This window comes from Oncorhynchus keta, chromosome 1, assembly GCF_023373465.1.
Source record: "Oncorhynchus keta strain PuntledgeMale-10-30-2019 chromosome 1, Oket_V2, whole genome shotgun sequence".
NCBI classification, from domain to species: Eukaryota; Metazoa; Chordata; class Actinopteri; order Salmoniformes; family Salmonidae; genus Oncorhynchus; species Oncorhynchus keta.
In genome coordinates this window covers 98,315,959-98,326,394 of record NC_068421.1, presented here as the reverse complement: position 1 = coordinate 98,326,394, position 10,436 = coordinate 98,315,959, and the positions used below count along the sequence as shown (strand labels likewise).

The 10,436-nt window shown below is 43.8% G+C and overlaps 1 long non-coding RNA gene across 20 annotated transcripts; it reads right to left on the bottom strand.

The window, feature by feature from the left end:
* Positions 1–1,223: 1,223 nt before the first annotated feature.
* On the bottom strand, positions 1,224–5,222 carry LOC127908827 (uncharacterized). 20 transcript variants are annotated; one of them, XR_008068606.1, is made up of 5 exons: positions 5,133–5,177; positions 3,384–3,424; positions 3,100–3,263; positions 1,515–1,596; positions 1,241–1,473 (listed from the first exon to the last, which is right to left on the bottom strand). It is a non-coding gene; the product is annotated as an uncharacterized LOC127908827 (long non-coding RNA). The 20 variants fall into 20 exon arrangements; XR_008068596.1 differs by lacking the exon at positions 3,384–3,424 and having other exon boundaries at positions 3,100–3,222; positions 5,133–5,222; XR_008068595.1 differs by lacking the exon at positions 3,384–3,424 and having other exon boundaries at positions 3,018–3,222; positions 5,091–5,189.
* Between the last annotated feature and the right edge of the window lie 5,214 nt (positions 5,223–10,436).

The following is a 10,436-nucleotide window of genomic DNA, read 5'->3' as shown; positions in this document are numbered from 1 at the left end:
CCTGTGGTAAAATAAATTGATTGAACATGATTTGGAAAGGCAACACACCTGTCTATATAACAGCCCACAGTTGACAGAGAAATTAAACACGCCATGAGGTTGAAGGAATTGTCCACAGAGCTCAGAGACAGAATTGTGTTGACACAGATCTGGGGATGGGTGCCAAAACATTTCTGCAGCATTGAAGGTCCCCAAGAACACAGTCATTCTTAAATGGAAGAAGTTTAGAACCACCAAGACTCTTCCTAGTGCTGGCCGCCCAGGAGAACTGAGCAATCGGGGGAAGAAGGGCCTTGGTTAGGGAGGAGACCAAGAACCTGATGGCCACTCTGACAGAGCTCCAGAGTTCCTCTGTGGAGATGGGAGAACCTTACAGAAGGACAACTATCTCTGCAGCACTCCACCAATCAGGCCTTTATGGTAGAGTGGACAGACAGAAGCCACTCCTCAGTCAAAGGCACATGACAGTCTGCTTGGACTTTTCCAAAAGGCACCTAAAGGACTCAGACCATGTAAACAAGACTCTCTGGTCTGGTGAAACCAAGATTGAACTCTTTGGCCTGAATGCCGTGCGTCACGTCTGGAGGAAACCTGGCACCATCCCTACGGTGAAGCATGGTGGTGGCAGCATCATGATGTTTTTCAGAGGCAGGGACTGGGAGACTAGTCAGGATCGAGGGAAAGATGAACGAAGCAAAGTACAGAGATCCTTGATGAAAACCTGCTCCAGAGCGCTCAGGACCTCAGACTGGGGCGAAGGTTCACCTTCCAACAGGACACCGACCCTATAAGCACACAGCCAAGACAACGCAGGCGTGGCGTTGGGACTCTGTATGTGTGGGGTACAGAGATGAGGGACCTAACAGATAATTGTATCCGTGGGGTACAGAGATGAGGGACCTAACAGATAATTGTATCCGTGGGGTACAGAGATGAGGGACCTTACAGATAATTGTATGTGTGGGGGTACAGAGATGAGGGACCTTACAGATAATTGTATGTGTGGGGTACAGAGATGAGGGACCTTACAGATAATTGTATGTGTGGGGTACAGAGATGAGGGACCTTACAGATAATTGTATGTGTGGGGTACAGAGATGAGGGACCTTACAGATAATTGTATGTGTGGGGTACAGAGATGAGGGACATTACAGATAATTGTATGTGTGGGGTACAGAGATGAGGACCTTACAGATAATTGTATGTGGGGGTAAAGAGATGAGGGACCTTACAGATAATTGTATCCGTGGGGTACAGAGATGAAGGACCTTACAGATAATTGTATGTGTGGAGTACAGAGATGAGGGACCTTACAGATAATTGTATGTGTGGAGTACAGAGATGAGGGACCTTACAGATAATTGTATGTGTGGGGTACAGAGATGAGGGACCTTACAGATAATTGTATGTGTGGAGTACAGAGATGAGGGACCTTACAGATAATTGTATGTGTGGAGTACAGAGATGAGGGACCTTACAGATAATTGTATGTGTGGGGTACAGAGATGAGGGACCTTACAGATAATTGTATGTGTGGAGTACAGAGATGAGGGACCTTACAGATAATTGTATGTGTGGAGTACAGAGATGAGGGACCTTACAGATAATTGTATCCGTGGGGTACAGAGATGAGGGACCTAACAGATAATTGTATCCGTGGGGTACAGAGATGAGGACCTAACAGATAATTGTATCCGTGGGGTATAGAGATGAGGGACCTAACAGATAATTGTATCCGTGGGGTATAGAGATGAGGGACCTAACAGATAATTGTATCCGTGGGGTATAGAGATGAGGGACCTAACAGATAATTGTATCCGTGGGGTATAGAGATGAGGACCTAACAGATAATTGTATCCGTGGGGTATAGAGATGAGGACCTAACAGATAATTGTATCCGTGGGGTATAGAGATGAGGACCTAACAGATAATTGTATCCGTGGGGTATAGAGATGAGGACCTAACAGATAATTGTATCCGTGGGGTATAGAGATGAGGGACCTAACAGATAATTGTATCCGTGGGGTATAGAGATGAGGGACCTAACAGATAATTGTATCCGTGGGGTATAGAGATGAGGACCTAACAGATAATTGTATCCGTGGGGTATAGAGATGAGGGACCTAACAGATAATTGTATCCGTGGGGTATAGAGATGAGGACCTAACAGATAATTGTATCCGTGGGGTATAGAGATGAGGACCTAACAGATAATTGTATCCGTGGGGTATAGAGATGAGGACCTAACAGATAATTGTATCCGTGGGGTATAGAGATGAGGGACCTAACAGATAATTGTATCCGTGGGGTATAGAGATGAGGACCTAACAGATAATTGTATCCGTGGGGTATAGAGATGAGGGACCTAACAGATAATTGTATCCGTGGGGTATAGAGATGAGGGACCTAACAGATAATTGTATCCGTGGGGTATAGAGATGAGGACCTAACAGATAATTGTATCCGTGGGGTATAGAGATGATGGGACCTAACAGATAATTGTATCCGTGGGGTATAGAGATGAGGGACCTAACAGATAATTGTATCCGTGGGGTATAGAGATGAGGACCTAACAGATAATTGTATCCGTGGGGTATAGAGATGAGGGACCTAACAGATAATTGTATCCGTGGGGTATAGAGATGAGGGACCTAACAGATAATTGTATCCGTGGGGTATAGAGATGAGGACCTAACAGATAATTGTATCCGTGGGGTATAGAGATGAGGGACCTAACAGATAATTGTATCCGTGGGGTATAGAGATGAGGACCTAACAGATAATTGTATCCGTGGGGTATAGAGATGAGGACCTTACAGATCACTGTGTCCGTGGGGTACAGAGATGAGGGACCTTACAGATAATTGTATCCGTGGGGTATAGAGATGAGGGACCTAACAGATAATTGTATCCGTGGGGTATAGAGATGAGGGACCTTACAGATAATTGTATCCGTGGGGTACAGAGATGAGGACCTTACAGATAATTCTATGTTTGGGGGTACAGAGATGAGGGACCTTACAGATAATTGTATGTGTGGGGTACAGAGATGAGGGACCTTACAGATAATTGTATGTGTGGGGTACAGAGATGAGGGACCTTACAGATAATTGTATGTGTGGGGTACAGAGATGAGGGACCTTACAGATAATTGTATGTGTGGGGTACAGAGATGAGGGACCTTACAGATAATTGTATGTGTGGGGTACAGAGATGAGGGACCTTACAGATAATTGTATGTGTGGGGTAAAGAGATGAGGGACCTTACAGATAATTGTATCCGTGGGGTACAGAGATGAGGACCTAACAGATAATTGTATGTGTGGGGTACAGAGATGAGGGACCTTACAGATAATTGTATGTGGGGTACAGAGATGAGGGACCTTACAGATAATTGTATGTGTGGGGTACAGAGATGAGGGACCTTACAGATAATTGTATGTGTGGGGTACAGAGATGAGGACCTTACAGATAATTGTATGTGTGGGGTACAGAGATGAGGGACCTTACAGATAATTGTATGTGTGGGGTACAGAGATGAGGGACCTTACAGATAATTGTATGTGTGGGGTATAGAGATGAGGGACCTTACAGATAATTGTATGTGTGGGGTACAGAGATGAGGACCTTACAGATAATTGTATCCGTGGGGTACAGAGATGAGGGACCTAACAGATAATTGTATCCGTGGGGTACAGAGATGAGGACCTAACAGATAATTGTATCCGTGGGGTACAGAGATGAGGACCTAACAGATAATTGTATCCGTGGGGTATAGAGATGAGGACCTAACAGATAATTGTATCCGTGGGGTATAGAGATGAGGGACCTAACAGATAATTGTATCCGTGGGGTATAGAGATGAGGACCTAACAGATAATTGTATCCGTGGGGTATAGAGATGAGGACCTAACAGATAATTGTATCCGTGGGGTATAGAGATGAGGGACCTAACAGATAATTGTATCCGTGGGGTATAGAGATGAGGGACCTAACAGATAATTGTATCCGTGGGGTATAGAGATGAGGACCTAACAGATAATTGTATCCGTGGGGTATAGAGATGAGGGACCTAACAGATAATTGTATCCGTGGGGTATAGAGATGGGGACCTAACAGATAATTGTATCCGTGGGGTATAGAGATGAGGGACCTAACAGATAATTGTATCCGTGGGGTATAGAGATGAGGACCTAACAGATAATTGTATCCGTGGGTATAGAGATGAGGACCTAACAGATAATTGTATCCGTGGGGTATAGAGATGAGGACCTAACAGATAATTGTATCCGTGGGGTATAGAGATGAGGACCTAACAGATAATTGTATCCGTGGGGTATAGAGATGAGGACCTAACAGATAATTGTATCCGTGGGGTATAGAGATGAGGGACCTAACAGATAATTGTATCCGTGGGGTATAGAGATGAGGGACCTAACAGATAATTGTATCCGTGGGGTATAGAGATGAGGACCTAACAGATAATTGTATCCGTGGGGTATAGAGATGAGGGACCTAACAGATAATTGTATCCGTGGGGTATAGAGATGAGGGACCTAACAGATAATTGTATCCGTGGGGTATAGAGATGAGGGACCTAACAGATAATTGTATCCGTGGGGTATAGAGATGAGGGACCTAACAGATAATTGTATCCGTGGGGTATAGAGATGAGGGACCTAACAGATAATTGTATCCGTGGGGTATAGAGATGAGGGACCTAACAGATAATTGTATCCGTGGGGTATAGAGATGAGGGACCTAACAGATAATTGTATCCGTGGGGTATAGAGATGAGGGACCTAACAGATAATTGTATCCGTGGGGTATAGAGATGAGGGACCTTACAGATCACTGTATCCGTGGGGTACAGAGATGAGGGACCTTACAGATAATTGTATCCGTGGGGTATAGAGATGAGGGACCTAACAGATAATTGTATCCGTGGGGTATAGAGATGAGGGACCTTACAGATAATTGTATCCGTGGGGTATAGAGATGAGGGACCTAACAGATAATTGTATGTGTCGGGGTACAGAGATGAGGGACCTAACAGATAATTGTATGTGTGGGGTACAGAGATGAGGGACCTTACAGATAATTGTATGTGTGGGGGTACAGAGATGAGGGACCTTACAGATAATTGTATGTGTGGGGTACAGAGATGAGGGACCTTACAGATAATTGTAAGTGTGGGGTACAGAGATGAGGGACCTAACAGATAATTGTATCCGTGGGGTACAGAGATGAGGTAGTCATTCAAAAACCATGTTAAACACTATTATCGCACACAGAGTCCATGCATCTTATTATGTGACTCGGTATCCACATCTTTACTCCTGAATGTATTGAGGCCTTAACAAAGGGGTTGAATAATTATTGACTCAAAGATATATCAGCTTTTCACTTTTCATTAATTTGTAAAAAAAATGTCTAAAAATAGGTGTAGGCCAGTGACACAACATCTGGATTTAATTACTTTTAAATTCAGGCTGTAACACAACAAAATGTGGAAAAGTCAAAGAGGCGTGAATGCTTTCTGAAGGCCCTGAACATAGCTAGCGTAAAGTGTAAATGTCAAACCGATCATACTCACAGGGTAATCTATCACAACCCCTGTGTAAACAAATACGAACGCCGTTACAGTATATAGAATGTAGTATATAGTATATAGTTACAGTATATAGAATGTAGTATATATTTGTGTAAACTTCCACCAACTCCTCAGCATAGGCTTCTGTCCATGTTACACTGTGGGAAGAGAAGTCAAACTAATACCATCAGACACTGTCATCGGACTGCAACTCAAAGACATGCAAACTAAACAATAACTGTCTCAAGTCAATGACTTCATTTGTGTTAAAGTGGAAGGTGGAAAGGCGTAACCTCAGACCCTTTTGTGAATGTGAGTACGTTAAATGGTGGTTAAATGAGTTTGACTGACGAGGCAGTGACCTTTCAACGGTGAAAGACACGGAGGACATTTTGTCAAAGTGTTTCTGCGGTTTCACCGATTCCTACATTTCCAAAAGTCCCGTCTCTCCGTCTGTTAAATACACATTACATACATTACATACACCAGACCACATGGTTAACATGGTTAATATAGGACGGTCTGTGTTAAGGCTGTGAGGACAGACATGGTTAATATAGGACGGTCTGTATTAAGGCTGTGAGGTCAGACATGGTTAATATAGGACGGTCTGTATTAAGGCTGTGAGGACAGACATGGTTAATATAGGACGGTCTGTATTAAGGCTGTGAGGTCAGACAGACATGGTTAATATAGGACGGTCTGTGTTAAGGCTGTGAGGTCAGACAGACATGGTTAATATAGGACGGTCTGTATTAAGGCTGTGAGGACAGACAGACATGGTTAATATAGGACGGTCTGTATTAAGGCTGTGAGGACAGACAGACATGGTTAATATAGGACGGTCTGTATTAAGGCTGTGAGGTCAGACATGGTTAATAGAGGACGGTCTGTATTAAGGCTGTGAGGTCAGACAGACATGGTTAATAGAGGACGGTCTGTATTAAGGCTGTGAGGTCAGACATGATTAATATAGGACGGTCTGTATTAAGGCTGTGAGGTCAGACATGGTTAATATAGGACGGTCTGTATTAAGGCTGTGAGGACAGACATGGTTAATATAGGACGGTCTGTATTAAGGCTGTGAGGTCAGACAGACATGGTTAATATAGGACGGTCTGTATTAAGGCTGTGAGGTCAGACATGGTTAATATAGGACGGTCTGTATTAAGGCTGTGAGGTCAGACAGACATGGTTAATATAGGACGGTCTGTATTAAGGCTGTGATGTCAGACAGACATGGTTAATATAGGACGGTCTGTGTTAAGGCTGTGAGGTCAGACAGACATGGTTAATATAGGACGGTCTGTGTTAAGGCTGTGAGGTCAGACGTGGTTAATATAGGACGGTCTGTATTAAGGCTGTGAGGTCAGACAGACATGGTTAATATAGGACGGTCTGTATTAAGGCTGTGAGGTCAGACATGGTTAATAGAGGACGGTCTGTATTAAGGCTGTGAGGTCAGACAGACATGGTTAATATAGGACGGTCTGTATTAAGGCTGTGAGGTCAGACATGGTTAATAGAGGACGGTCTGTATTAAGGCTGTGAGGACAGACATGGTTAATATAGGACGGTCTGTATTAAGGCTGTGAGACAGACATGGTTAATATAGGACGGTCTGTATTAAGGCTGTGAGGACAGACATGGTTAATATAGGGCGGTCTGTATTAAGGCTGTGAAGTCAGACATGGTTAATATAGGATGGTCTGTATTAAGGCTGTGAGGACAGACATGGTTAATATAGGACGGTCTGTATTAAGGCTGTGAGGTCAGACATGGTTAATATAGGACGGTCTGTATTAAGGCTGTGAGGTCAGACAGACATGGTTAATATAGGACGGTCTGTATTAAGGCTGTGAGGTCAGTCAGACATGGTTAATATAGGATGGTCTGTATTAAGGCTGTGAGGTCAGACATGGTTAATATAGGACGGTCTGTATTAAGGCTGTGAGGTCAGACAGACATGGTTAATATAGGACGGTCTGTATTAAGGCTGTGAGGACAGACATGGTTAATATAGGACGGTCTGTATTAAGGCTGTGAGGTCAGACAGACATGGTTAATATAGGACGGTCTGTGTTAAGGCTGTGAGGTCAGACAGACATGGTTAATATAGGACGGTCTGTATTAAGGCTGTGAGGACAGACAGACATGGTTAATATAGGACGGTCTGTATTAAGGCTGTGAGGACAGACAGACATGGTTAATATAGGACGGTCTGTATTAAGGCTGTGAGGTCAGTCAGACATGGTTAATATAGGATGGTCTGTATTAAGGCTGTGAGGTCAGACATGGTTAATATAGGACGGTCTGTATTAAGGCTGTGAGGTCAGACAGACATGGTTAATATAGGACGGTCTGTATTAAGGCTGTGAGGACAGACATGGTTAATATAGGACGGTCTGTATTAAGGCTGTGAGGTCAGACAGACATGGTTAATATAGGACGGTCTGTATTAAGGCTGTGAGGTCAGACAGACATGGTTAATAGAGGGCGGTCTGTATTAAGGCTGTGAGGTCAGACATGATTAATATAGGACGGTCTGTATTAAGGCTGTGAGGTCAGACATGGTTAATATAGGGACGGTCTGTATTAAGGCTGTGAGGACAGACATGGTTAATATAGGACGGTCTGTATTAAGGCTGTGAGGTCAGACAGACATGGTTAATATAGGACGGTCTGTATTAAGGCTGTGAGGTCAGACATGGTTAATATAGGACGGTCTGTATTAAGGCTGTGAGGTCAGACAGACATGGTTAATATAGGACGGTCTGTATTAAGGCTGTGAGGTCAGACAGACATGGTTAATAGAGGACGGTCTGTATTAAGGCTGTGAGGTCAGACAGACATGGTTAATATAGGCGGTCAGTATTAAGGCTGTGATGTCAGACAGACATGGTTAATATAGGACGGTCTGTGTTAAGGCTGTGAGGTCAGACAGACATGGTTAATATAGGACGGTCTGTGTTAAGGCTGTGAGGTCAGACGTGGTTAATATAGGACGGTCTGTATTAAGGCTGTGAGGTCAGACAGACATGGTTAATATAGGACGGTCTGTATTAAGGCTGTGAGGTCAGACATGGTTAATAGAGGACGGTCTGTATTAAGGCTGTGAGGTCAGACAGACATGGTTAATATAGGACGGTCTGTATTAAGGCTGTGAGGTCAGACATGGTTAATAGAGGACGGTCTGTATTAAGGCTGTGAGGACAGACAGACATGGTTAATATAGGACGGTCTGTATTAAGGCTGTGAGGTCAGACATGGTTAATATAGGACGGTCTGTATTAAGGCTGTGAGGTCAGACATGGTTAATATAGGACGGTCTGTATTAAGGCTGTGAGGTCAGACAGACATGGTTAATATAGGACGGTCTGTATTAAGGCTGTGAGGTCAGTCAGACATGGTTAATATAGGATGGTCTGTATTAAGGCTGTGAGGTCAGACATGGTTAATATAGGACGGTCTGTATTAAGGCTGTGAGGTCAGACAGACATGGTTAATATAGGACGGTCTATATTAAGGCTGTGAGGTCAGACATGGTTAATAGAGGACGGTCTGTATTAAGGCTGTGAGGACAGACAGACATGGTTAATATAGGACGGTCTGTATTAAGGCTGTGAGGTCAGACATGGTTAATATAGGACGGTCTGTATTAAGGCTGTGAGGTCAGACATGGTTAATATAGGACGGTCTGTATTAAGGCTGTGAGGTCAGACAGACATGGTTAATATAGGACGGTCTGTATTAAGGCTGTGAGTCAGTCAGACATGGTTAATATAGGATGGTCTGTATTAAGGCTGTGAGGTCAGACATGGTTAATATAGGACGGTCTGTATTAAGGCTGTGAGGTCAGACAGACATGGTTAATATAGGAGCGGTCTGTATTACGGCTGTGAGGTCAGACATGGTTAATATAGGATGGTCTGTATTAAGGCTGTGAGGACAGACATGGTTAATATAGGGCGGTCTGTATTAAGGCTGTGAGGTCAGACATGGTTAATATAGGACGGTCTGTATTAAGGCTGTGAGTCAGACAGACATGGTTAATATAGGACGGTCTGTATTAAGGCTGTGAGGTCAGTCAGACATGGTTAATATAGGATGGTCTGTATTAAGGCTGTGAGGTCAGACATGGTTAATATAGGACGGTCTGTATTAAGGCTGTGAGGTCAGACATGGTTAATAGAGGACGGTCTGTATTAAGGCTGTGAGGTCAGTCAGACATGGTTAATATAGGGACGGTCTGTGTTAAGGCTGTGAGGACAGACATGGTTAATATAGGACGGTCTGTATTAAGGCTGTGAGGTCAGACATGGTTAATATAGGGCGGTCTGTATTAAGGCTGTGAGGTCAGACAGACATGGTTAATAGAGGACGGTCTGTGTTAAGGCTGTGAGGTCAGACAGACATGGTTAATATAGGACGGTCTGTATTAAGGCTGCGAGGTCAGACAGACATGGTTAATATAGGACGGTCTGTATTAAGGCTGTGAGACAGACATGGTTAATATAGGATGGTCTGTATTAAGGCTGTGAGGTCAGACAGACATGGTTAATATAGGACGGTCTGTATTAAGGCTGTGAGGTCAGACAGACATGGTTAATATAGGACGGTCTGTATTAAGGCTGTGAGGACAGACATGGTTAATATAGGATGGTCTGTATTAAGGCTGTGAGGTCAGACAGACATGGTTAATATAGGGCGGTCTGTATTAAGGCTGTGAGGTCAGACAGACATGGTTAATATAGGACGGTCTGTGTTAAGGCTGTGAGGTCAGACAGACATGGTTAATATAGGACGGTCTGTGTTAAGGCTGTGAGGTCAGACATGGTTAATA